This window comes from Bufo gargarizans, chromosome 5 (genome assembly GCF_014858855.1).
Source record: "Bufo gargarizans isolate SCDJY-AF-19 chromosome 5, ASM1485885v1, whole genome shotgun sequence".
Lineage (NCBI taxonomy): Eukaryota > Metazoa > Chordata > Amphibia > Anura > Bufonidae > Bufo > Bufo gargarizans.
This window is the reverse complement of record NC_058084.1, coordinates 43,697,259-43,725,156: the sequence shown is the minus strand read 5'-3', so window position 1 is coordinate 43,725,156 and position 27,898 is coordinate 43,697,259.

Sequence of the window (27,898 nt, the reverse complement as noted above, 5' to 3'; positions counted from 1 at the left end):
TGCACCTACAGCTACTATAAGTGCATTCATCTGAACAGAAAGTGGCATTGTTTTTTATTTTATTTCAGACAAATCAATTAAAAGTTTTTTTTTTTATTTCTTTTACAATTTGGATTCTGACATCCATAGCTACACTGTAGGGGAAATAGAGTGGCTTGCAGAGAGCACTGACCTCCTTGCTGAAGCAAGTCTGAACCACCGCTTATGGGTAAAGATCTAAGTTAGGAGAGGGGCCGAGTGGCCCAGAGAGAGGACTAAGTGACCATCAAATTTGAGTTTTAGTGAGATGAACCAGTGCAAGCTCCCCAGCTGGTTGGCAACATGGAAACTTTAGAGAACCTTAAGGGACTGGGAGAATCCTACTTCAGTGGAGCCCCATAGTCATTTCAGAACCTAAATACATGGGTAATCAACTGCCATCATTTTTAAACGCAAGTTAGAAGCAATGCTCCCCTATGTCTAAATGAAAGTCTGCTAACCATAAAGCATAAAGTCTATTGGAGAAAATATAAAGTTTCTGGTTAAAGGTCCCTGGTTGCCATTTCTTCCTCCATGTGCCTGTCCAAATAGGTACATCAGTACCTACAGTATTGCTGACTCCTCCATGAGCTTCCACCATTAAAGGGGTATTCCCATCTTGCAAAATCAGCCAGAGTTGCAGTTACTTCACAAATCACTTCCTGCTTTTCTGCTTCTAAAGCTGGGCAGGCTTAGGCAGCTAGAGTGAAGGCCGGCCACGCCTCCTTATGACATCACACTGAGAGCTGAGTCCTGCGTGCTCGTTCATGTGAAAAGTATGACTCACCAGTCTGGCTGATGCTCATCTCTCCTGCTGTGGACTCCGATCACTCAGTGAGCAATGGTAAGTGATTTTAGAGTCTATCATTTGGATGTCATGAATACTAACTACACATAAAACTTTTCATATCTATTTCAAACACTATCTGTGCAGAAAATGTAATTGACTGCAGCCCCAATGCATGTCTGCTAGTATCCATATGATTAGTGTTTTTGTCTCCAATAAAAACAAAACCACTGAACAGCACAGATGCAGATTTGTTACCATTAGAGCTGTACTACATTTGAGTAATAATGTGCATATTCAACTCTGCTACATATCAGTTTATTACACTCCACTTGTACTATCTCTCCACCATTCTATATATGACATATATAGATAATCCCCTCCTCACCAATCACTGAGGCTCTTCCAGCGCATACCTAGCTCTGCTACATATCGCTGTTTTTCATTCATCTACTTGTAGTATCTCTCCACCATTCTATATATGACATATATAGATAATCCCCACCACATCAATCACTGAGAATGTTACAGCGCATACCTAGCTCTGCTACATATCGCTGTTTTGCATTCCTCTACTTGTAGTATCTCTCCATCAAATACATATAGTTGCCCCCAGTGTTCATCCATTTTATATAGTTGCCCCCAGTGTGCATCCATTTTATATAGTTGCCCCCAGTGTGCATCCATTTTATATAGTTGCCCCCAGTCTCCATAAAATACATAAAGTTGCCCCCAGTCTCCATAAAATACATATAGTGGCCCACCAGTGTCCCTAAAATTCATATAGTTGCCCACCAGTGTCCATAAAATTCATAAAGTTGTCCCCAGTGTGCATCCATTTTATATAGTTGCCCCCAGTGTGCATCCATTTTATATAGTAGCCCCCAGTCTCCATAAAATACATATAGTTGCCCCCAGTCTCCATAAAATACATATAGTGGCCCCCAGTGTCCATCCATTTTATATAGTTACCCCCAGTCTCCATAAATTACATATAGTTTCCCCCAGTCTCCATAAAATTCATATAGTTGCCCACCAGTGTCCCTAAATTTCATATAGTTGCCCACCAGTGTCCATAAAATTCATAAAGTTGTCCCCAGTGTGCATCCATTTTATATAGTTGCCCCCAGTGTGCATCCATTTTATATACTTGCCCCCAGTCTACATAAAATACATATATTTGCCCCCAGTCTCCATAAAATACATATAGTTGCCACCAGTGTCCATCCATTTTATATAGTTGCCCCCAGTCTCAATAAAATACATATAGTTGCCCACCAGTGTCCCTAAAATTCATATAGTTGCCCATCAGTGTCCATAAAAATGCCCCCTTTGAATTTACATGAACCCCCTTTGTTGCCCAATACTCAATAATTGTTGGTGGATTAGTGGGCCAGTAGTTATAATACTTACCTTTTAGGAAATAGTATCCCGTTCCTCCGACATCCGTCCTCTCACTCCGCAGACTCGCCCGAACTGTTCGGGTGTTCGCGCAGCGCTATCTCCGACACACAGGATATACTGTGCATGCGCGGACGTTCGCGTACTCGCAATAATGGAGAGGCTGCCCGATGTCTTCAGCTGTTGTGCGCAGGCGCGGCACAGCGATGCGGCCGGCCAGAAGAGGCCGTATCCATGGGAGACTCTAATAAACAAAGGGATCGCATATAAGGATTTATTGGAAGAAAGGTAGCTTTTTGATAATTACATAGATAAGAAGATATGTTCTGTGGGGGTAAATAAATTAGTTAAAACATATTTAATGAAGTGGGACAACCCCTTTAAAAGGTGTCTGGGAGCAGTTTTAACCATGCAAAACAGCTGACAGCACTAGGTAGGGGCAGGGGGAAAGAAGTCCAAAAATACCTTTTGTGGAGATTTTATAATCAGGAGTAGTGTAAATATGAACTTTTCTTCTGCTAGGCTGTGCTCCTGCAAGTACAATGGAGGAACAGCTTCACTGTGAACTGCTCTATGAAGTTTATTGAATCTTTAGAAACTAATCCAGGTGAGGAGCAAATGGAGTTCTGGGAGAGGAACACGCTCCACAGCAAAGAAACAGTCCATGCATTAAGGTATAGTCCATTCAGATGGTGATACCCTGCATAGTAAAAATCCCAAATTATTAGGGTCCATTCACACGTCCGTTGTTTCTTTCCTGATCTGTTCCGTTTTTTGCTGAACAGATCTGGACCAGATCTGGACCCATTCATTTTCAACGGGTCCTGAAAAGAAATCTGACATTGTGCTGTCCGTTTTTTTTCAGGACCCATTGAAAATGAATGGGTCTAGATCTGGTCCAGATCTGTTCAGCAAAAAACGGAACAGATCAGGAAAGAAACAACGGACGTGTGAATAGACCCTTAACCTCAAGGAACAGCAAAACTTCAGATACTCTTCCCTATGAGCGTCCCGCGGGTTCTGGTCACAGCTTTAGCTGCTCCCTCCAATAGGACTGACATGCAAGTCTCCGAAATCAATGGAAATTTTCCTACTATCCCTCAGGGGTGCTGACTGCAGCATCAATTCTTTTCTCTATTACCCTAAGTTCACACCTGAGCGTTTTACAGCGCGTTCAAACGCGCTGTAAAACGCTCAACACATGAAAACCAATGCTTCCCTATGGGAATGGTTCTCACCTGGTTGTTTTACAGCGCGTACGATCGCGCTGTAAAACGCCCGACGCATAATCAAGTACTTGAGCTTTTTTTGGGGCGTTTGTCGCGCGTTCCCGCACATAGATATTCGGGAACGCGCGACAATGTGTGCACGCCTGTCTCTGTATGCGCGATTGTAAACGCCCGTACAACCGCGCATACAGAGCGCTCGTTTCAGAACGCTCAGGTCTGAACCCCCTGTTAGGGTTTACATGCAGGTCTTATTGCCTCTGTACCTGAGGTGCTTAGGCAACTTAGCAGATGTGCAAAACTTATTAATCTGTGGCAGAACAGGGAGTGTCTGCAGCATCCAGACTGTCATATATGACGTACATGTGCAGCACAGCAAGTGTTAAGTAATCCCATTACCAGATCTTAGAGATCTTAGAGGCTAGCCCATCACGGAAGGTTCTAACATCACTTAACTTAGGCCTCATGAGGTCAACAAACTGTGGATCTGCAAAATATGGATACTAGTTGTGTGCATTCTGCAATTTTTTCACTCCCATCAGGTGAAATGCTTATTCTTGCCCGCAAAACAGACAATAATAGGACATGTTCTATAATTTGTGGATGACCACATGGATGCGCACAGCACAAAGATGACATCTGTGTTCTGTCTGTATTTTTTGCAAACAAAAATAAATTAATGGATCCGCGTCTGCATGTGATCAGCAAAAAATGCGGATTGGGCTCAGACAAAAACTATAGTCATGTGCATGAGCCTTTAGCTATTGCTGTCTAGTCAAAAATAAACATTCATTGCATCTACAGATTGTTCTTATCCAAAGAGTAAGATACAGTATCACTAGTCTTAATATAGATGTCATAATGGTAACTGGGTACTAGTGTGGATCGCGAATATTCAAATTGCTAATTTTAATCGCGAATATCGCCACTTTGAGAATTTGTGAAGATGTAGAATATAGTGCTATATATTCGTATTTGCGAATATTCTAGATTTTGTTTCATTTGAACCCATGATGCCTCTATGCTTCTTGCTTGTGGGCCAATGAGAAGGCTGCAATGTCTTTGTCTGAGCAACCAATAGGAAAGCTGCCTACCCCTTACTATATAAGAACCTCCCTAGTAGCCATTTTCAGCTGTTTTTTGCAGTTCTGAGAGAGAGAGCAGTGTCATTGCTGTGCTCTGTGCTTTCATCTGGATCCTATTCCTTATCCAATTACATTAGATAGATAGTTAGCTTATATATATAATACAGATAGTTAGTGGGAGATAGTCAGTGTAGGTTAGATAGTGATATAGTGTAGCTGATAGGTTCTAGTGCAGGGTAGTGTAATAGGCAGTGATGGCCAGTTCGCATTGTTTGCCCGCGAACACATGCAGGCTGCCATCTTAAATCACAAGTCTGGTGAAGCACAGGTAAGTCCTTACCTGTGCCTGCGCCGCGAGCCGGTCTGAAACAAATGCGGTCACCGGGCCATGGCGAACTGGCCACCACTGGTTCTGCTATCTATACATACATGCTACAGACATAGTGCTGTGCTGTCACAACAATACTTAGTGCACCAATCAGTAATAAGTAGTCAGACCTGATAAAATGTGAAGTCGCACGTATTGCGCAAAAATATGTGCATCATTAATTGCCGATTTGCGAAATCGCAAATATATTAGGGCACTCTATCTGCATCTAAAGCTATTGTAATGTTCTGCCATGCCAACTATTTACTCCAGTCTCAGGAAACTACTAGCAGCTTGAAAAATGTAGCAAAACTGACCCACGCCTGTATTGTGTGCGCAATACGGGCATATTACATTGCCAATTATCACAATCGAGAAAATAATTACAAATTTGCGAATGTATGACAAATATTCGCCAAAATATTTGCGAAATTTAGCAAATTTGAATATTGCCCCTGCCGCTCATCACTACTGAGGACGGCTCTCCATGTTTATATTTTTAAAAAAAAACTAAAAAATAAAGAGAACCGAAAAAAAATATATGTAAATAAAAACACAAATGTTACATTTCCCCAAATGTCAAATTATGTACAGTGAACAGGTTACCAATAATGAAGGGAGCAGAAAACCGGGGTGACACAGATAAATATATACATATATATATATATATATATATATATATATATGCACATAGATCCAACGGTAAATGATTAATGATTAAATTAATAGGCAAAAGACAGCTCACAATTATATAAAACGGGGGGGGGGGGGGCGGAGCCGGCGCTGAGAGTGGATGGCTGTGTGAAGCGTCGCTCCGCTACTTAGACATCCTTCAAAGCCCTTTATCATTTACCAATCAGACCAAAAATGGTCAAAATCGGTGGACAGAAGAACGCAGAACAGTCTGGTACTACCAGAGCGCCGACTCAGCCCGGAGATATGGACAAATTTATTAAGAAAGCGGCTCCCTCATATGTGGCGAAGGAAACTAAAATGGCGCCCGGAACACCGAAAGCCCCGCCAGGCGCCGAAGGAGGCAGAGAATCTTCTCCCAGCCCTGACGCTCTTCCAATCTCCAGGAGCTTTCTCAAGGACTCTCTGGCTGAAGCTCTCGAACCTCTTAGCTCTGAGCTTGCGGCTATTAGGAGTGACATTCGTCACATTGGATCCAGAGTGGAAACCCTGGAAGAAAACCAGCAGAAGATGGTTGCGCATCAGAACGTGGTGTCTGCGAACCTGGCTGAATGTCATTCTCACATTAACTCGCTCTACACGGCGCTGGAGGATCAGGAAAACAGGGGTTGAAGGAATAACCTCAGATTTAAAAGGCATCCCTGAATGTGTGGGCTCGAGCGATATCTCAGAAGCAGTAATGCAGATCTGCCTCCAGTTATTAGGCCCCGATACTGCTCATGAGGTTATAATTGAGAGAGCTCATAGGGTTCTAAGACCCAAGCCGCCTCCGAATGAACCTCCACGAGATATAATATGCAGGTTCCTACATTTTCCAGCCAAAGAAGCGATTCTCTCTAGTGCTAGAAATAGTCCTGAGATACTGTGGGAAGGCAATGAAATCTCGGTTTACCAGGATCTAGCTCAAACAACACTTCGCAAACGCAGAGCGCTTAAGCCACTCACAGACTGGTTGCGATCACAAAAGATATTATATCGATGGTCCTTCCCTTTCGGTCTTTCGTTTTCGCATGATGGCCGACGCATGTTTGTCTCCTCACCTAAAGACCTGGAGAAGATTTATGAGCAGCTTCAAATTCGGCCGCTACCTATCGAAAACTGGGAAGTGCTCCAGAACTCTATTTCTCTGCCGGACTTACCTCCTCTCATTCCTTGGGAACCGCCACGCACCCCAAAACCGCAAAGAGGCAGAAGAATGTCTGCTTCCACTCCGAGGAGACTTCCTATGAACGTCGACTGAATCCAGTCTTCTCCTGATAAGAATATACTCGCAGGACTGCAGTAGCGGTATTCGCAAGTATACATCATAATACGATGAGGTTGTTAACTGCTGGCGTCTATCGTCGTTGTAGATAGCTGCAATGTTTATTCCCTGCGGATTCAGTTAAGTTAGGTTACCTTAAATTCGCATGCATCAATGGTTAGAGATGAGTGAGTCGCTGCGAATCGGGTCTTGAGACATTAGAATAACGGTGTTCACCTTTCCCTGACTTCTTGGTTTGACTTGCTGAGAATAATATTCATAATGAGTACGAACTGCAGGACTGCACGAGTACTTTATCCCAGAGACTGTTTCATTATGCGATCATTTGCATTTAAATCTTAGGTCACGTTTTCTATTCTTTTCGGCTGACCACATTGATAATACCTTGTAAACTGGGACCACTTTCCCTGTTTTGTAGTATGGGATTTGCTAAATCTTCAATGCTTCTTGATTTCTTTCCAGCTAACTGCTCGGATGTTTTTCCATACCCTTAATTCAATTCGCATGACGTAAGAGTATGGAAATTGTAGCATACGCTAATATCTGCGAATATTGTCATCCGAATATATTAGATTGGGAGGGTAAATGTTCGCATGAAGGGCCCTCCGTTGGTTAGGCCTAAGTCGCAAGTCCTGTCCCACGTGAACTACGCTTTTGGCTTTCATCTTGCGATTACATATTGTTACTGTATCTCCATATGCGAACCATGGTCTGGTTCTATATGCTTTTGGGAAGGATGTAGCGAGATTAATATTTCTCTCTCCCCCCTAGATGATAAGTGTTTTGATCTGTTTTAATATGTTCAATGCACTTTACTGTGTTTTCTCCACAGTTGTTCGCCATTTTTGTTCCTTTTCTTTTTCTTTTGTTATTTCTGTTTTTCAATCAGGTACCTTTCTTTGTATACAGGACATACACTTTTCTTCAAGATTCGTGGGCCATACTGAAGCTAAGTTCCTGGAGGTTGAATGCTCCTCGTGTCTAACAATACCAGGTTTCATATTAACCACATTAAGCATAATTGTAGTACACCCCCTCACTTTGGAGTATGGATGATCTCCGTATTGCATCCTTCAATGTGAAGGGATTTAACTCCCCCTCCAAACGAAGTCAAATCTTCTCATATTTGAAAAAAGAAAAATGCTCAGTCCTATTTCTTCAGGAGACTCACTTTAAATTCGACAAATACCCGAACCTTAAAAATTCATTATTTTCAGATTGGTATCACTGTGGCTCGGGATCCTCGTCCTCCAGAGGTGTTAGCATAGGCTTTAAGAAAAATACCCCATTTACTTATATGTACCATACACAAGATCAGGAAGGTAGATACCTGCTACTCAAGGGATCCGTGGCTAATCAGATCTACACTTTCATCAATATATATGCCCCCAATGCTGGCCAGGCTGCATGGCTTATAGAGGTGCTATCCTTATTAGAACCTTTTAGGGAAGGAGTGGTAATTTTTGGGGGAGACCTCAATCTAACACTTGAACCCCACATTGATTCTACTTCTAAAAAACCTCCGCTAGCCACTAAAGTGCTTAGACGGCTCAAGAAAACCTTACACAGTTGGTCTATATGCGACGCTTGGAGGCTTTTTAACCCCAATGAAAGGGATTATTCCTTTTTTTCCCATGTACATGGATCTTATCATAGATTAGATTATTTGTTCATATCGAATAAACACCTTCAGTATTGCAGCCAGGCCAGCATTGGCACGATGCACTTGTCAGATCATGCCCCTGTCTTTTTGACACTGTCCGCCCCCAACAAGGTCCCGCGCCCGTTTAGATGGAGACTCAATGAGCAATTAATCGCCCCTGGTGACCCGTTATCCCAGACTCAGACAGCGCTAAATGAAATATTTTTCTCTCAACAATAATTCAGTGAGCTCTTGCCAGGTTCTATGGGATGCCCATAAGGCATTTATAAGAGGTCATTTCATCTCTATGGGAGCAAGAGTCAAAAGAGAAAGAAAAGCCCGGGTAGATGCCTTACTTCATAGAATCCAGGAACTGGAAACCCTCCATAAACAATCTCTACTAGAGTCTCACCTTACCGAATTAACAGCTGCGAGAGAAGCCTTGAAAAAGATCCTAAATGCTATCTCAGACAAATATTATCTACAAGCATGTTTTAAATATTATGCCCATGGTGATAGAGCATCTAAGTTCATGATGCAGCGGATCAAACAGAGAAAGGCTCACAATTTTATTCACCAGATTAAGACCACTACTGGTAAGCTAGCTTACACTACAGCCGAAATAGCTGCTCAATTTAAGGAATTCTACCACTCTCTATATAACCTAAAACACCAGGACGATATGATACAGTATCCTTTTCCACCTAATGATTTAATCTCATTCTTTTTTTACGATCTTTATCGTTACCCTCTTTAGCCAAGGAGCAGGCCCAATGGCTACAAGCCCCTTTCACCCTCCAAGAAATAAAAGAAACTATCATGCAGCTTCCAGGAGGAAAGTGTCCCGGCCCTGACGGATTCCCAGCTTCATACTATAAATCGTTTTCTGACATTTTAAGCCCCTTTCTACTAGATGTATGTAATAGTGCTCTATTTGGCGCTAACATGACTACAGACATGACGAAAGCTCACATCTCTTTAATTCATAAAGACGGAAAAGATAGCTCGGATTGTGCCAGTTATCGCCCCATCTCTTTGCTAAACTTAGACCTTAAAATACTAGCTAAGTTATTGGCTTCTCGTCTGTCCTCCCTCCTTCCCTCCCTAATCCAAAAAGATCAAGTAGGTTTTGTAAAGGGTAGGGAGGGGAAGGATAACACGGCTAGAGTCCTAAACTGCATTTTTCAGGCTAAAAGATTTAAACATCCGCTGATCCTTCTCAGCACTGATGCTGAGAAGGCATTTGATAGGGTAGATTGGGATTTTATGTGTAAAGTCTTATCAACATTTGGGATTCCAGATAATTTCCTGAATGCAATCTTCTCTCCTACGCAAATGCATCAGCCTCGGTAATTGTAAACGACTCACTATCCTCCCCCTTTAACATACATAACGGGACTAGGCAGGGTTGCCCCCTCTCCCCTCTTTTATTTGTACTAGTGATGGAGTCATGGAGTCATTGCTACAGGCCATCAGGAATGAGGAGGGAATCCAAGGGATCAAAGCTGGACGTCATGTCCACAAAGTCGCAGCATTTGCTGACGACCTGCTTATTATGTTTACGAACCCAACCATAGCTTTCCCACATATTGAACGTATACTTGGACTCTTTGGTAGGCTCTCTAATTTTAAAATTAATGCCACAAAATCACATGTCCTTAATGTTGGCTTTTCTTCATCCCTGGTTAGTAAGCTCTGGTCGAACTCTCCATTTAATTGGGATCAGCCACACATCACTTATTTGGGAGTTAAAATAGGTCCTGTTCCGGACACACTATTCCGCCTAAATTACACTCCTCTTCTAAATTCAATACAAGATCAGCTATCCGCCCTTAACAATCTTCTTTTATCCTGGTTTGGCAGAAAAAATATAGTGACTTCTCTTATTATTCCCAGAATGACTTATCTCCAACAGGTCCTTCCAATCCCAGTGCCCAAATCATTCTATGTCTCATTCCAGCGGATTGCTTTCTCGACCTTGAAGAAGCCCAAACCCTCTGGTGGGATAGCTTTACCTGACCCTGAACTGTACAACATTGCAGTCCTCCTTGCTAGATTTGTAGGATGGATAAAAGGCAGCTTGAAGGAACCTTGGGTCGATCTCGAACAAACACACCATGGCACCCCTTTTAGGGGACTTCTGATAAACAAGGAAATATCCCAACAAAGGGCCACAAATGACAACCCCATAGTCAAATCCACATTGAGGGCCTGGGATTGGCTCCAAACTTCTATTCATGCAATCCCTTTACCGTCCCCTTTGGTTCAACTGAGAGATATAGTGGGATTAGCACCTAAAGCTCTGTTGGATAGCCTCCCAAAATCTATTAGAGACTCGGAACAGACGGTTATTTCACTACTAGACGATAATGGTGAACCAATGAGCTTAGCTTCCGTCATTAAACTTTTTCCAGATTGCAAATTCCCCACTCCTTTCTTTTCCTTCCTGCAGTCCTTTATTAACAAGTTCATTAAGATAAGCTCCTTACAACGCCCACTCACATGGTTTGAAAACCTTTTAAATAAGCCTAACCCACAACCTAAACTGATCTCCCTGATATACAAAAATCTAATTTCACCTAAGCCTATAGTAAAGCCGGCATTCATTGGCATGTGGGAAAAAGACCTTGACTCCTCGTTCACACAGATAACGATTTCCAGATTACTTATTAGACCTCATAAGGCTTCGAGATGCGTGCGCATCCAGGAGAATGCCTATAAAGTTTTAACTAGGTGGTATAAAACCCCGGAAATTACCTGTAGATTCAACCCTACACTCTCAGACAGGTGCTGGAGGTGTGGAATAGAAAAGGGTTCCTTCTTCCACATATGGTGGTCCTGTTCCAAAATCAAAGCATGGTGGGGAGCTATATTTGAACAATGCAACAAGATATGCAATTTATCAATCCCCGTTTCCCTTGACTTAGCCCTTCTAGGGACACACATCTCTAATAACAAGACTCCCATTCCTCATCTGTTTAGCCATCTGTTGGATGCGGCCCGTCTCCTGATTCCGTGCTATTGGCTTTCAACGGAAACACCGCCCATTTCTAGGTGGTATGCCAAGATTGATCAAATTTATAGATTTGAGGAACTGGCATCTTGGGAAAATAGAAATGTAATTGCTTATAAGAAATGCTGGTCGCAATGGTCGTCATTTCGGAAATATGATTAATTGCTTCCCTTGTATGTGGATTCTGCCTATCTGATACTCATTGTTGAATGCCTTTATGCAATTGTCCAGATCAGTAACTTACTGGAATAGATATACAAGCTTTATAATGTTAACCCGTAGGTTCTATAAGTCATTATCGCGAGATAATTAAAGATTTTGGCTGAGCTTGTATATGTCCCCATGTATGAGAAAAATCCCAAATCTCTGTAACACAGATTTCTGTAACACAAATTTCTGTAACACTAATTTGTACCTGATTGTACTTGATTTTTGTTTGTACTTGTTTTACTTTTGAAAAAAAAGGTCTGTAACCTTTGGAATTTCTTTCAATAAAGAAAAAACAAAAACAAAAAAAAACAAAAACAATTATATAAAACAGCACAACAATCTACTACTGTACTATATCTGCGCCAATGCTCACAGCAAAAAAGGAACAAACCCATAAATGCTGGAGGCAACGTAATGTGCCTAATAAGTAGAAACAAGTAATCCAACATTGTTCCGTCGATAATGTGCATGAAAAATCGTTTACCGCAAAAGAGTGACTGTTCCCACATGCCTCGACACGCGTTTCGTGTGTAGTATGCCTCGTCAGTGGGAGCAGTCACTCTTTTGGGGTAAATGATTCAGCAAAAATCTGCAAAACGTCACTTTCTTTAACTTAGCTGTTTTGCTAAAATCTTGTATTGCACAGGCCAATGAGTCCTGAATATTCATGAGCTCCTGGCTTCACCCTCTTCCCCACCAGCTGCTGATTCAATTGGAAGACATTATCAATCAGCAGCAGTTGGTTGGTGAGAGCTGTGAGCTCATAAATGTCAGGATTTGGCATGAGCTGGAGCAGTGAGAACCTAGCAGCATAAAACTGGTGACAGATTCCCTTCAAAGAATAGTGCTTGAAACAGTGTAGGTAGAGTGCTCTTATAAACAGTGCCAGTGTAGCGCTTGTACTGTTTTGTTACTGTATACAGGGCAAATATCTGTGCTCCTTACTTTCATAGGATTAGGGGGATTTGATCTTTATTTATTGTATTAATGAACTTCTAATGTTCTTCCTTTAACACAATCAAGGAGTTAAAAACCTTAAACTTTACAACCACTTTTTATTGCTCTAATGCACCTAAAACAAATATTACGCAACAGTCTTGATTTAAAACCCCTCTTTCTCCATGTCTACTGGCCAAATACACAGGGGGGTTACTATAAGGGGTACAGAGGTAGCAGTCGTTACCGGGCCCAGGAGCCTGAGTGGGCTTAAAGACCCTTGTGCTGCATAAGACGAAAGAGCATCCTGGTCAAGTTACACCTCTGGCTGGAGGGAAGGAGTTAGGTAACACGAAGGCTATGTGCTTTCCGGCTCCTGGAAAAAAGCACTGAGAAGCACTGAGAAGGGGGGACCAACTAAACTGTTGCACCAGGGCCTATGAACTTTTAGCTACTGTACTCCCCTGTCTATACAGACTTCTAAAATATTAAAATGGAAAATCTTCCAAAAAAGTGAAATTTTGAAATTGTATCTCTATTTTCCATTAAATCTTGTGCAACACCTAAAGGGTTAACAAAGTTTGTAAAATCAGTTTTGAATACCTTGAGGGGTGTCGTTTTTTAGATGGGGTCACTTTTATGGAGTTTCTACTCTAGGGGTGCATCAGGGGGGCTTCAAATGGGACATGGTGTCAAAAAACCAGTCCAGCAAAATCTGGCTTCCAAAAACCATACGGCGCACCTTTCACTCTACGCCCCGCTGTATGGCTGTACAGCAGTTTACGGCCACATATGGGGTGTTTCTGTAAACTACAGTATCAGGGCAATAAATAATGAGTTTTGTTTGGCTGTTAACCCTTGCTTTGTAACTGGAAAAAAAAATTAAAATGGAAAATCTGCCAAAAAAGTGAAATTTTGAAATTGTATCTCTATTTTCCATTAAATCTTGTGCAACACCTAAAGGGTTAACAAAGTTTGAAAAATCAGTTTTGAATACGTTAAGGGGTGTAGTTTCTTAGATGGGGTCACTTTTATGGAGTTTCTACTCTAGGGGTGCATCAGGGGGGCTTCAAATGGGACATGGTGTCAAAAAACCAGTCCAGCAAAATCTGGCTTCCAAAAATTATATGGCGCACCTTTCACTCTACGCCCTGCTGTGTGGCCGTACAGCAGTTTACGGCCACATATGGGGTGTTTCTGTAAACTACAGATTCAGGGCAATAAATAATGAGTTTTGTTTGGCTGTTAACCCTTGCTTTGTAACTGGAAAAATAATATTAAAATGGAAAATCTGCCCAAAAAGTGAAATTTTGAAATTGTATCTCTATTTCCTATTAAATCTTGTGCAACACCTAAAGGGTTAACAAAGTTTGTAAAATCAGTTTTGAATACCTTAAGGGGTGTAGTTTCTTAGATGGGGGTCACTTTTATGGAGTTTCTACTCTAGGGGTGCATCAGGGGGGCTTCAAATGGGACATGGTGTCAAAAAACCAGTCCAGCAAAATCTGGCTTCCAAAAACCATACGGCGCACCTTTCACTCTACGCCCCGCTGTGTGCCCGTACAGTAGTTTACGGCCACATATGGGGTGTTTCTGTAAACAGCAGAGTCAGGGCAATAAAGATACAGTCTTGTTTGGCTGTTAACCCTTGCTTTGTTGGTAGAATAAATGGGTTAAAATGGAAAATTAGGCAAAAAAATTAAATTCTCAAATTTCATCCCCATTTGCCAATAACTCTTGTGCAACACCTAAAGGGTTAACGAAGTTTGTAAAATCCATTTTGAATACCTTGAGGGGTGTAGTTTATAGAATGGGGTCATTTTTGGGCGGTTTCTATTATGTAAGCCTCGCAAAGTGACTTCAGACCTGTAGTGGTCCCTAAAAATTGGGTTTTTGTAAATTTCAGAAAAATTTCAAGATTTGCTTCTAAACTTCTAAGCCTTGTAACATCCCCAAAAAATAAAATATCATTCCCAAAATTCTACAAACATGAATTAGACATATAGGGAATGTAAAGTAATCACAATTTTAGGGGGTATTACTATGTATTGCAGAAGTAGAGAAACTGAAACTTTGAAATGTGCAAATTTTTCAAAATTTTTGGTAAATATGGTATTTTTTTATGCCAAAAAATTTACTTTTTTGACCAAATTCTATCAGTGTCATGAAGTACAATATGTGACGAAAAAACAATCTCAGAACGGCCTGGGTAAGTCAAAGCGTTTTAAAGTTATCAGCACTTAAAGTGACACTGGTCAGATTTGCAAAAAATGGCCAAGTCCTTAAGGTGAAATAGGGCTGAGTTCTTAAGGGGTTAATTCTTGCGGAACACCTAAAGGGTTAACAACGTTTGTAAAATGAGTTTTGAATACCTTGAGGGGTGTAGTTTCTAGAATGGGGTCATTTTTGGGTGGTTTCTATTATGTTAGTCTCACAAAGTGACTTCAGACCTGAACTGGTCCTTAAAAAATGCTTCTAAACTTCTAAGCCTTGTAACATCCCCAATAAAATATAATTCCCAAAATTATACAAACATGAAGTACAATACGTGATGAAAAAAACTGTCTCAGAATGGCCTGGATAAGGCTACTTTCACACTTGCATTCGGAGCGGATCCGTCTGGTGTCTGCACAGACGGATCCGCTCCTATAATGCAGACGATGGGATCCGTTCAGAACGGATCCGTCTGCATTATATTTCTGAAAAAATTTAAAGTCTGAAAGTTAGTCAGACGGATCCGTCCTGAATTTACATTGAAAGTCAATGGGGGACGGATCCGTTTGAAATTGAGCCATATTGTGTCAACTTCAAACGGATCGGTCCCCATTGACTTACATTGTAAGTCTGGACAGATCCGCTTGGCTCTGCACGGCCAGGCGGACACCCGAATGCTGCAAGCTGCGTTCGGGTGTCCGCCTGCTGAGCGGAACGGAGGTCAAAAGGTGCCAGACTGAGGCATTTTGAGTGGATCCGCATCTACTCAGAATGCATTGGGGCCGTACGGATGCGTTCGGGGCTGCTTGTGAGAGCCTTCAAATGGAACTCACAAGCGGAACCCCGAACGCAAGTGTGAAAGTAGCCTCAGTCAAAGCGTTTTAATGTTATCACCACTTAAAGTGACACTGGTCAGATTTACAAAAAATGGCCTGGTCCTTAAGGTGAAAATGAGCCCGGTCCCTAAGGGGTTAAAGAGGTTATCACAATGTGTCATTTATGGTATCTCCTGTCCTAGGTTCCAAAGCTGGAACTTTTTTATTGGGTGTCCTATAGCAGTAAATAGAGAGAGCTGTACATGCATGGCCTCCTCTACATTCCTTTCAGCTTTCAGTGTGTGATGGCTTGTGATCTTGACATAGGAGCTACTCTTGCACCTATTGGACATTTATGGCTTATCCCCTGGATATGTAATAAAGGTTCTAGTGGGAATAATCCTTTAACTCCATACTGTAGGTTAATATGGATATGATATAATTGCAGGATCAGATTTACAGTAGATATATGCTTTCTTTTAGTCCTTAGCCATGGAGACACATAGCTGCAATTTAGTGCTGCCGGAAGCCACCACTAAGGGGAGCTTGTCACATAAATATATTGGAAATGTCTACCCAAAGGTTTTTTTCTGTAGTTTGCCTTCTAATGATGATAGTAGTAATCGAGGTTGGCAGCAGTATGTAATAGAAATGACTAGGATCAATGATATAAGGCTACTTTCACACTAGCGTTCGGGCGGATCCGTCTGCATTATTTTTAGCATAGAACAGCTAAGTGTGAAAATAGCCTCGTACGGATCCGTCCAGACTTTCAATGTAAAGTCAATGGGGGACGGATCCGCTTGAAGATTGAGCCACATTGTGGCATCTTCAAACGGATCCGTCCCCATTGACTTACATTGAAAGTCTGGACGGATCCGCACGGATCCGCACGCCTCCGCACGGCCAGGCGGACACCCGAACGCTGCAAGCAGCGTTCAGCTGTCCGCCTGTCCGTGCGGAGGCGAGCGGAGCGGAGGCTGAACGCCGCCAGACTGATGCAGTCTGAGCGGATCCGCCTCCATTCAGACTGCATCAGGGCTGGACGGCTGCGTTCGGGTCCGCTCGTGAGCTCCTTCAAACGGAACTCACGAGCGGAAACCCGAACGCTAGTGTGAAAGTAGCCTTAGCTGAGTATGATCAGTTGTTTTCACAACAACGTACTACAAAAAACTCCAGTGTGGAAGTATTATTACTGTACAAGCTCATCCTAGTGGCGGCTGTCCGCAGCAAGGCACTTTCCTGCTCTGCTATGTAACTTCCCGGGTGGTCTCCCCTATTTAGGAAATCTGGAACTGAGCTTTGGATCCCTATGGATCCAGATTTTTTTTCCAAATAATTGCAATGTAAAAAGTTTTGATGAAGTTGTATTCATGATTTTGTTTAACCATTTTTTACACTCCTTTTCTCTGTAAATTTAATTTCCATTATTTAATTCATGCACATAAAACACACTATTAAAACCTGCATGCATTAAACTATGAGATGACATTTAACACAATGTTAAGAGAGGTTAAGTTAATTTTAATCACAATGACACATTTGATAATAAGAATGGCATAATTTACAATTTAATTTTCTTTAATGCAGAATTGATATTATGTATAGCAACTCTTTATTCAATACATTTCTGCAGAATCTGTCTATTTAGCAAGTACCTCTTTTCCTGACAAAATATTTAACCCATTAATCCATGTAAATTACTGTTTTTTTTTTTTGCTTTATAAGACACACCAGATGATAGGACGCACCCCAGGTTTAGAGATGGAAGAGAAGATTATTATTTTTTTCATATGACCTCGTATCAGATCCTCGGATCAGAACCCCATATAAGAACATCAGATCAGACCCCCATGTCAGGAACACAGATCAGACCACCATCATTCCTTCATGTCAGTCCCTCATATCAGACCTCCTATAAGAGATTAAAAAAATAAATGTACTTACGTCCCCTGCTCCGCTGATACTCTCCAGATCCGACAGTCTCTGCAGAGATCGCACTCTCTTGTCTTCTCTGGCCTGTGCTGCACTGCCACTTGACCACATGCAGCGTCAGGTCATTGTGCGCACACTATGTCTTGACACTGTACTCAGGATAGTTCAGTGCGGTCTAAAGGAAGAAGACCGGGGAGGGTGAGTACCGGCAGCTCCCACAGCACTTCACTCTCTGCACATAATAGAAGCGCTTACTAATATTCGCTTTATAAGACACACTGCCATTTCCCCCACTTTTAGGGCGAAAAGTGCGTCTTATAAAAATATGATAACAGCCTAAGGCTAGAAAACCCAACAATAATAATAACAATCAATTAAATATGTGCGACACAATCTAAGATTCACTAATTATTATAAGCCACACATATAATGTAAAGACAAAACTTTATTAGCACAAATTTTCACTACATATGATAATAATGTAAAATCATTTTTACATAATGTGCCATGACAACAACAATCCCCCCCAGAATGCACCCCATCACATGTTAAATAAGTTACCAGCGGGTATATAATGTACAACATATACATTGACCAGAATGTCAATAATATCCGGGCTTTTTATGTATACACCCTGCTACTGCCCAAATATGGTTCTCCACATTGCAATAAAATGACCAAGCCCAATTCCAAAATCAATGTGCCAATGACATATATCAAGTATGGCACAAGGTCAAAATAACCTGTACTATACAACACCAAAGGAGTAACAACAATTGTACAAAAAAGGCAGAAGTAACATATACAGACCGAGGACAAGGGGGGAAAACCAACCCCGACACGCGTTTCGCCTCACTTCCTCTTGGGGGCTTGAAGCCTGTTATAGACTGAGACTACCTTGCCCTCCCATCCAGAACTTTTATCACTTTGAGATTACTGCTACAGAACAATATTTTGTATTTTATTTTCAACTACAAAGTAGTGACAAACTGAAAAGCAGTTAAAAAAGAAATATTGTTTTCTATGAATAGTGAGCTTTTGAAGAACCTTTTCTGATATAAGAACCACTTTAACAAATAACTAAATTGTGTTCATTAAAGAATAAATGAACAACATCTTAATAGTAGTTTCTTTTGTTCATCAGAATAGAAAAAAAAAACATATTTTAGTGAATTTTAAATAGAACAAAGCAATATCCAAGATCTTATAAAGAGAAGGAGGCATTTCATGTAAAAAGTCATTGTCACTCTAGGAAAGCTGTAGTGTAACGTTAACCATTGGTAACATCAACTCTCCTAATTCAGTCACTGCAGATTGGATTAAATTTATTTCTGAGAAATGAGTCATATGTTTAACCTTTTCAGATTTGAAATGCAGATTACAATTCTGTATGATTCGATCAACTGTCCTCATATCTAAAAAAAAAAAAAAGATTCACATTCAGTGGCCCGAAGGGGGAGAATACTATTTTAAAGTATCCAGCAATTATTGTATTATATATATTGTGGGGATTAGCTCTGGTAGACAGGATAAGCGGACGCAGTATAGAGGCACCAACCAGTTTTTTTAAATCCAACAGTTCAGTGTTTATTCACACTCTTGGCAAGTTCAAAAACAAAAAGTCACATTCAACACAAAAAGTCACCTTTTGGCAGCCTGTTTCCCCTCACACTGGTCTCAGACCTCCAAGCCCAGCACAAGCCTCAGATCCCAATACAGAGATTTTTTTCTGCTGAGCCCAGCTGTCTTTTAAAGGCAGCTAGGTGTTGTCAAAGCCCGGACCGGCACATGAGTCCAGTCCAATGTTTGACCCCACATACCCCTTCCTTTGTTCAATCTTGAGGGGGTGAACACATGCCAAACAGTGCACCGGGGACAGGGCATCCGGGTTTCCCTGCAACCGGCCTGCTCTGTGTTCTGCCAAGAACTTAAAGTTCTGTAAGGATAAGAACCATCTGGTGACCCAGGCATCCCTGTCTTTGACCTGGCTCTTCCACTTGAGAGGGGAGTGGTCAGTCACCAGGCAGAATTTTTTTGTAGAATTGCAGATAAAACGGCACACACCATACTGTACCCTGCTGTTCATCACCAGGTTTGCATTTTAAAGATAGTTTCAAAATCTTAGTTAGACAGTAACTTCATAAAGGACTCCAACGATGATCAAGGATAATCTTCCATTTCAGGTCGCAATCATTCAAGTCACTCACATTTATTCAGAAACTGAATGGATTTTGTGAATCAACATGATTCTGCACTGAATAGAAAATATGGAAACAAGAATTCTAATTGACGAGGGTACTGATGGGCTAAAGCAAACTTTATCAATTTTCCAGCGTACGTCTAATGACTGTACTTACTGGAGGTATATGGTGTCAAAATCAACTGTTTAGAAGTTGCATGAGTTTTACTGTGATCATAGAAAACACGTAAATGAAATATTTCAGTGTTCATACAGCCACACTCTACCACAGGGTCGATATCAATAACCTAAAGGGTTTTCTGCCATGATACTGTAAATTAGAAATGGCCTTGTTGTTCGCCTGGTGGTTGGTTGGAAGTGAACCTTGCTCATTCGCTGTTCGCCGAACGTGCAAATATATGGCGAAATTCGCGCCCGCCATATTCTTTTACATTGTGAAGAACTTTGACCCATGACACATTTCAGCACATGGACATACCCCCTACCTTATAAATAGACCTGATCTGGCTGCCATTTTACATTCTGTCTTTTGTCAGTGTAGGGAGAGGTTGCTTTGTGGAGCAGGGACAGGCTGCTAGGGACACAAATCGCTAGCTAATAGGGCCACAAAAGTCCTTTTAAGGACTGGTGTAGGTGTACTATCGTTTGGTGTGCAGTATATAGGGGTGTAATACACTAGAATATACTTTCTAATATAGAAAGCATATCATAGTAGATTTGTATTGTGCAGCATTGTGACTGGTTATCGGTTCTGCAGCGATACTACAGCTACAAAGAGTGAAAAACGCAATTAGAGAAAAGTATTATAACTGGTGTGATAGACCAGTGGCCCCCCAAAACGACAGATTGAAGCGGGGTATTATATAGCAATATACTTTCATAATAGTGTATTTGGGTACTGCCGAATTTTTGCCTGTTTTGCTGTTTTCCCTCTGCTGCACACAGTGACAAACGGTACGGGAAAAAAGTATTATAACTGGTGTGATATACCAGTGGCCCCCCCAAAACGACAGATTGAAGCGGGGTGTTATATAACAATATACTTTCAGAATAGTGTATTTGGGTACTGCAGAATTTTTGCCTGTTTTGCTGCGTTCCCTCTGCTACACACAGTGACAAACGGTACTGGAAAAAAAGTATTATAACTGGTGTGATAGACCAGTGGCCCCCCAAAATGACAGATTGAAGCTGGGTGTTATATAACAATATACTTTCATAATAGTTAAGAAATGCAAGATATAGATGTGGGAGGCACTCGGTATCTGGGTTGAATATGTGTGGTTTGTGGAAATATTTAGGGGTTGGTGGTATAGGTGCGGGTTGTGTTATCGCATTGGTATATAACGGTATATAATGATCACACCATAATTGTAGCTATTAAATTTTTTTTAATTTATTGATAAAATTATAAAGATATATGCTAAAAAATGAAAAAAATAAAGAACGGAAAATTTCGAACAATATAGAAATTCGAAGAATATATAAAAATCGAAGAATATAGAAAAAACCTAGAAGGTGCTATATAACTTCTTCCACATACACTGTGCTTCTCTAGAGACTTTTGTCACAGGGTAATTTAAAAAATGACAGGCAGAGGAAGAGGCAGGCACTTACGCAGGAGTGGTAGGGGTAGGGCAGGAGCAAGGTGTGTTCGATTAAGTCAAAGGACGCATCAGACTTGGTTGAGTGGCTCACTCAGACTTACGCTTCTGCACCCTCCTGCACCCTCCTCATCCTCTCTATCTGCATCCTCTTCACTCTCTGCTGTGTGCACCCACAAACACACCAACACCACCACCACCATATACCCTCCGCTTGAGTCACAGGAATTATTTTCCGATCCATCACAAGACATTTCCGATGCGCAGCCATTCTTGGCATCGGATCAGGAAGAGGAGGTAGCAACGGCCGCCACTCAGCAGTCTGACGACAGTACCAAGATCAGCCCAAGGATGTTGGTCCCCGCTGTTGCTGCCTACTCGGAGATCTTAGTGGTGGGGAAGGTGACGTCGATGATGACGTGTCTATGGACGTCACGTGGGTGCCCACAAGAGAGGAAGAGGAGGGGAGTTCAGAGGGAGAGATGGACCAGCAGATAGGGAGGAGAAGCAGGCAGAACTTACATTGCACAGGAGGGAAAAATCACATCTGGGGCTCCCAGGACGCCGGCACATGGCTCCGCAGTGTGGGCTTTTTTTTAACGTGTCCACTGCTGACAATAGTGTTGCCATCTGCAGCCTTTGCAGTCAACGCATAAGTCACGGTAAGCCCAACACTCACCTAGGGATGAACGCCTTAAGAAGGCACCTATTGTATGGATCATTTTCATTTAGATAATTGGTGCAAAAGTCATTATCACGCTATTTTATTTTCTTCATGTAAGACTGTCTTTTTATGGATATGATTTGTAACCTTCAACCATACGGTGCAGGTAGGAGAGCGTTAGGTCCCGGGCTACTTGAGAAACCTTGACGTGGTGCCCGGGCTTAGACATGTTCTACACCGTAGGACATGTTGACTAATCTCTCAATTTTAAAATCAGTTTGAGGGTTTAGTGAGACCGCAGAGTGCACCTGTATTTGTTGTTGTTTTGTTATATTGTTATATTGATTATTACATCCGCACTTGTTACCTTGTGTGAGATGTCTATTGTGGTACTTGTGGTTCGCCGCGGGCATCCTCCACCGTATGCATTTTGCTGGGGATCGCCATTAGCAACGGGCCACAAGTGCAGGATCTGCTCCCCTATATATATGCACGACTGCATGTGGGTTTGAGCACCTCCTGCTAATGCCACCTTGTCTTTTTTAACCTTCAAGTTATGTTTAACTTGAACCGTACATGTCATCTCCTGCAATAAAAATTTTGTTTAAAAAAAATAAAAAAAGAAGGCACCTGGCCTCCCATCACCTAGCCCAGTGGGAGCAACACCGGCAGAACCCACAAAGCCACACTCCAGGCGTTCACTGTCCAGCCTCTTCTCCTTCTGCTTCTCCTTTCTCCTCACAATTGTCCTCCAGTCCACCTTCCATCGTGCCGTCCTCACGTTTATCTGGCAGAAGGCAGGCTTCGGTGGCCTAAATGTTCAAGTGTAAAGTGATGACGCCGGATAACTCTCTTGCCCAACGGTTCACCGCTGGCTTGTCGGAACTGATAGCCCGCCAACTACTGCCATATAAACTGGTGGACTCGGAGGCCTTTCGAAAATTTGTGGCCATTGGAACACCGCAATAGAAGGTCCCAGGAGGGTAATATTTCTCCCAGAAGGGCATCCCAGAGCCATATGGCCACATTCAGCAGCAAGTGAATGTATCTCTGGCACACAGTGTCGGTGCCAAGATACATCTGACCCCAGACACGTGGTCTAGCAAACACGGGCAGGGAAGGTATATAACTTTTACTGCCCACTGGGTGAACCTTCTAATTGCCGTCAAGCATGTAACACGTGGAACCCGTATAGATTTGGTTTTACCGCCACTGATGCAGGCCTGCCTTTTTTTCACCTCCTACTCCTCCTCGGCTGACTCCTCCTTTTCCGCTGCTACTGTCTCTTCCGCTGCGCCTCCCAAGATCCCCAGAACCTATTCAACATGACAGGTGAGACGTTGCCATGCTGTGCTGCGTCTGTTGTGACTGAAAGCCAAGAGCCACACCGGTCCTGCACTCCTTTCAGCTTTGCGTTCACAGGCAGATCAGTAGCTAACACCACTCAATTTGACAGTTGGTAAAGTGATGTGAGACAACAGTGCCAATCTGCTGAGCGCACTGAAACAGGGCAAAATTACAAACGTGCCGTGCATGGCACACGTCCTGAACTCGTGCAGCGATTCGTTGTCAAATACCCTGGGGTCCAGAACGTCTTGCGGCAGGTCAGGAAAATCTTGGGACATTTCAGAAGATATTAAACGGCCATGGCTTGCCTTGCTGACATTCAGCGGCGACACAACCTGCCCGTCAGACGTCTTATCTGTGATTGTCCGACACAATGGAACTCAACCTTGTATATGCTTGAAAGGCTGCTCCAGCAGAAATGTGCAGTTAACGACTACCTGTACGAACTCTGCGGCAGGACAGGTACTACCTGTACGAACTTCTGCGGCCATTTGATGAGATCACCAAACTGGTCAGTCACAGCCAGGGCACCATCAGTGACATTGTACCTTACTACTTCTTTCTGGAGCGTGATTTGCATTGTGTCATTGATCAAGCCATCGAGAAGCAGAAGGATGAGGAAGTCGCAATGTTGGATGAATTCCCAGGGGGAAGTCAACAACAGGAGTCTGAAGAGGAGTCAGAGGAGGATGGTGCCGGGGCAGATGAGCAGGAGCAAGAAGAGCATGCTTTAAACCTTTCTGAGATCCCTGGTGTTGTCCGTGGATGAGGGGAGGAGATCGAGGACGACATTATCCTGGATGATGAGCAGGAGCCAGGCCACTACAATGCTTCCAGTTTAGTGCAAATGGGGGCCTTCGTAGCTCCAGTGTTTTAACAGGGACCCCCCTATAAATAGCATAAAGATCAAGGACCAGTACTGGGTGGCAATGTACTTAGACCCTGGTACAAACAAAAAGTGTCAGAAATGTTACCACCATCACAGAGGGCTGTTAGAATGCAGCACTTCCAGGCCTTGCTTCGAGAAATGCTGCATTCTGCTTTTGCGTGCGCTGGCAGAGGAATTTCCACTCACTGAGAAACAGTTGCGGGTACCAATCCAGTGCCTGCAAGAAGAGGGCAGTTTGAAGATGTGTTGCTCACTTCTGATATGAGATCATTCTTTCAGCCGACCCATCGACAGCTGTCCTCTGGATCCAGCATCAGGGAACGCCTACACTGTCAGGGCTAACGGCCGATGTGGATGCTCTGAGAAGTGATGAACCCCTGTACTACTGGGTGGGCAGGCTTGACCTCTGGCACAATTTGCAATGGAACTGTTGGCTTGTGACTCTTCCAGTGTCCTGTTTGAAAGGACGTTTAGTGCAGCAGGTGGGATTGTGGCAGATAAGTGCACTCGCCTAGCTCTCGACAGTGTTGACTACCTCACATTTCTAAAAATGAATGAGGCATGTATCTCGGAGGAATTCAATACATGTGACCAGTAGACCATGTTTGATTAAAATTCCTCATGACAGCCCACAAATATCCGCCACCACTCATAACAATTCATGGTCCCTGTCTTTGGTAAATACAGCGGCATAAAAGGCCTTTTATGTCCGTTGAATGCCTAATTTTTGGGGCCTGTAATGGCCGACACTTACTTCTGTATCCGGTGAATGCCTAATGTACCTCCAGCCACAGAATACAAAGTTCTTTGCTGTCAGGTGAACGCCTGTTGGCTGATTTTTGGGGCCTGTAATGGCCGACACTTATTTCTGTATCCGGTGAATGCCTAATGTACCTCCAGCCACGGAATACAAAGTTCTTTGCTGTGAAGTGAACACCTGTTGGCTAATTTTTGGGGCCTGTAATGGCCGACACTTACTTCTGTATCCGGTGAATGCCTAATGTACCTCTAGCTGCAGAATGCAAAGTTCTTTGCTGTCAAAAACACCTGTTGGCTAATTTTTGGGGCCTGTAATGGCCAACACTTATTTCAGTATCCGGTGAATGCCTAATGTACCTCCAGCCACAGAATACTAAATTCTTTGCTGCCAGGTGAACACCTGTTGGCTAATTTTTGGGGCCTGTACTGGCTGACACCTACTTATTTATCCTGTGAATGCCTCATTTTTCTGACTGGAACTGAAAATCAATGGGTCTGTAAACGTTCCGCTAAATTATGGAACAGATGCGGACCCATTTTACAGATGTGTGAATGGACCCTATATGTATTTGACATGTATTTACCGGCTGATGTCAGTTCTGGCTGATTTAGGCCGAGCTATTACACTAAAACAGAGCAATATTACAAAAAACAAAATACACATTATAACTGTATAAACGATTTATATAACTTATTAGAAAAAAAATAAAAAATGATGGCAACTTTTCCAATAGCAGGAGCATCTCCTGCACTCCCTTCATGGCCTGGCATTGCCTCTCCTACAAGGCTTTCATGGGCTCCTGAATGGCCTGCATATCTTAGCGCTGCTCCTTCTGCATTTTGGCCAATTTGGCCTTCAATGTCTTCAGTAGTGTTTGAAAAAAAATGTATTAACATTATTTACAATTCTTATTAAACCTTTAAACCTTTATTTTGTGGTGCATCTGACTTTTTGTTCACTTGCTAATACACCTTTTTGTGATAAAAGTTGTCAAAAAAAATGCTTTTTTGGAGAGTTTAAAATTTTTGCTTTGGAAGGTTTCCATCTGAGGGGTTATTTGGTATGATATTTTTATACAGCTGGTTGTTACAGATGCGGCAAGACCTAATATTCCTTATTTTTTTGTTATTTCTGTTTTACACAATAAAAGCATTGTTGAACCAAAAATAATTCATTTTTTTTTATTTGGCGATTGTTTAATGTTATGGTCTATTTTTTGGCCGAATGAAATTACTGATTGTTACTATTTTGAAAGGCATATGCCTTTTTGGATAGCTTGGTATTGCAATTTTAGTGATGTTAGGTGACTAAATTAGTATTTTTTTATTGTTTATTTTTATTTTATTTTTACAGTGTTCACTTGAGGGGTTAGATCTTAGGATTTTTTTTATAGAGATGGTCGATATGTACATGGCAGTACAAAATATGTCTGTTTGTCAATTTTTTACCTTTTTTTTTTATTTTTATTTAAAGTCTGTAAACACATTGACGATTTCACTTCTCCCACATCTGGTGGGGGTGGCTCAATAGGCTGGGAGGGTCCGGCCTCCTCCTCCTCCTTTTCCTCCTCTTCCTCCTCAACCTCCAATAATAGGAACTTTTGTGATTACAGAATGTTCAGATTTTAGATACCGCATTTTTCGCCCTATAAGACGCACCCCCCCCCCCAAAAAAGTGGGGGGGAAATAGCAGTGCGTCTTATGGGGCGAATGCTGCATTTTTCAGAATTTTCAATGATATGCCACACCGTGATGCCGCGCTGCCTCGCTGCAGGTGTATCAGCTGAGAGGGAGGAGGGGCTGGGGGCCGTCATCTGCTTTTATAATGACAGCAGGGCCCGTGCAATGACTGTATTCTACTACACGGCCCCGCTCACTGTATATAATCTTATCTATAATTGTAGGCATTGTTAATATATAAAAGTTCAGGGTAATCAGCGTCTGTATACTTACAAGCGCTCGTAGCAGAGAGGAGGGAGGAGGCAGGCCGGGAGGACGGGCGCTGGCAGCGTGAGTCACTACGTCACACGCCTGCGCCACCCACTTTATGAAAGAAGCAGGTGGCGTGGGCGCATGACGTAGTGACTCTTGCTGCCAGCACCCGTCCTCCCGGCCTGCCTCCTCTCTGCTACGAGCGCTTGTAAGTACGGTATACAGGCGCTGATTACCCTGAACTTTTATATATTAACAATGCCTACAATTATAGATAAGATTATATACAGTGAGCGGGGCCCGTGTAGTAGAATACAGTCACTGCACAGGGCCCCTGTCATTATAAAACCAGATGCGACCCCCACCCCCTGTATTGGGGGTCATTCACACCGCAAGGACACTATTATGGGGGGGATCTATACAAGTGTATTACTGTACAGCGGTGGCGGCAAGAAGCAAACTGCGTCATAGCGAGTTAGCAACCAATGACGCCTTGCGCTCGTCCACTCTGCAGGACATCAGCCTGGGTTTTTACGGTCTGTAGTTGTGAAAAGACACGCCTGTGTGCATGCGGCCTTACTGTTACGGTTAGAAGATGGGACTGTATGTGGGTGGGGTCTGAGCTATCAGATATTGTCCAGCGAAGCAGAAATGTACCTGTCTAGTGAGGTGACGGTACGGAATGGGGTGTACAGCTGGTTCGCCTCCCCGGGATGCACCCTGGGTAACTTTAAATGAAACAGCAAATACTGGTGGTCTGACAAAGAAAGCTTCTCCTGAGTCCTGACCAACAGGATACAAACTAGAATCTATAGACCCTTTTCTTGGTCTGTACAGATCACTTTACTGCAGTTACCTGCTTATTTGTGATTCTAATACCGCCTGTAATGATATCACCTC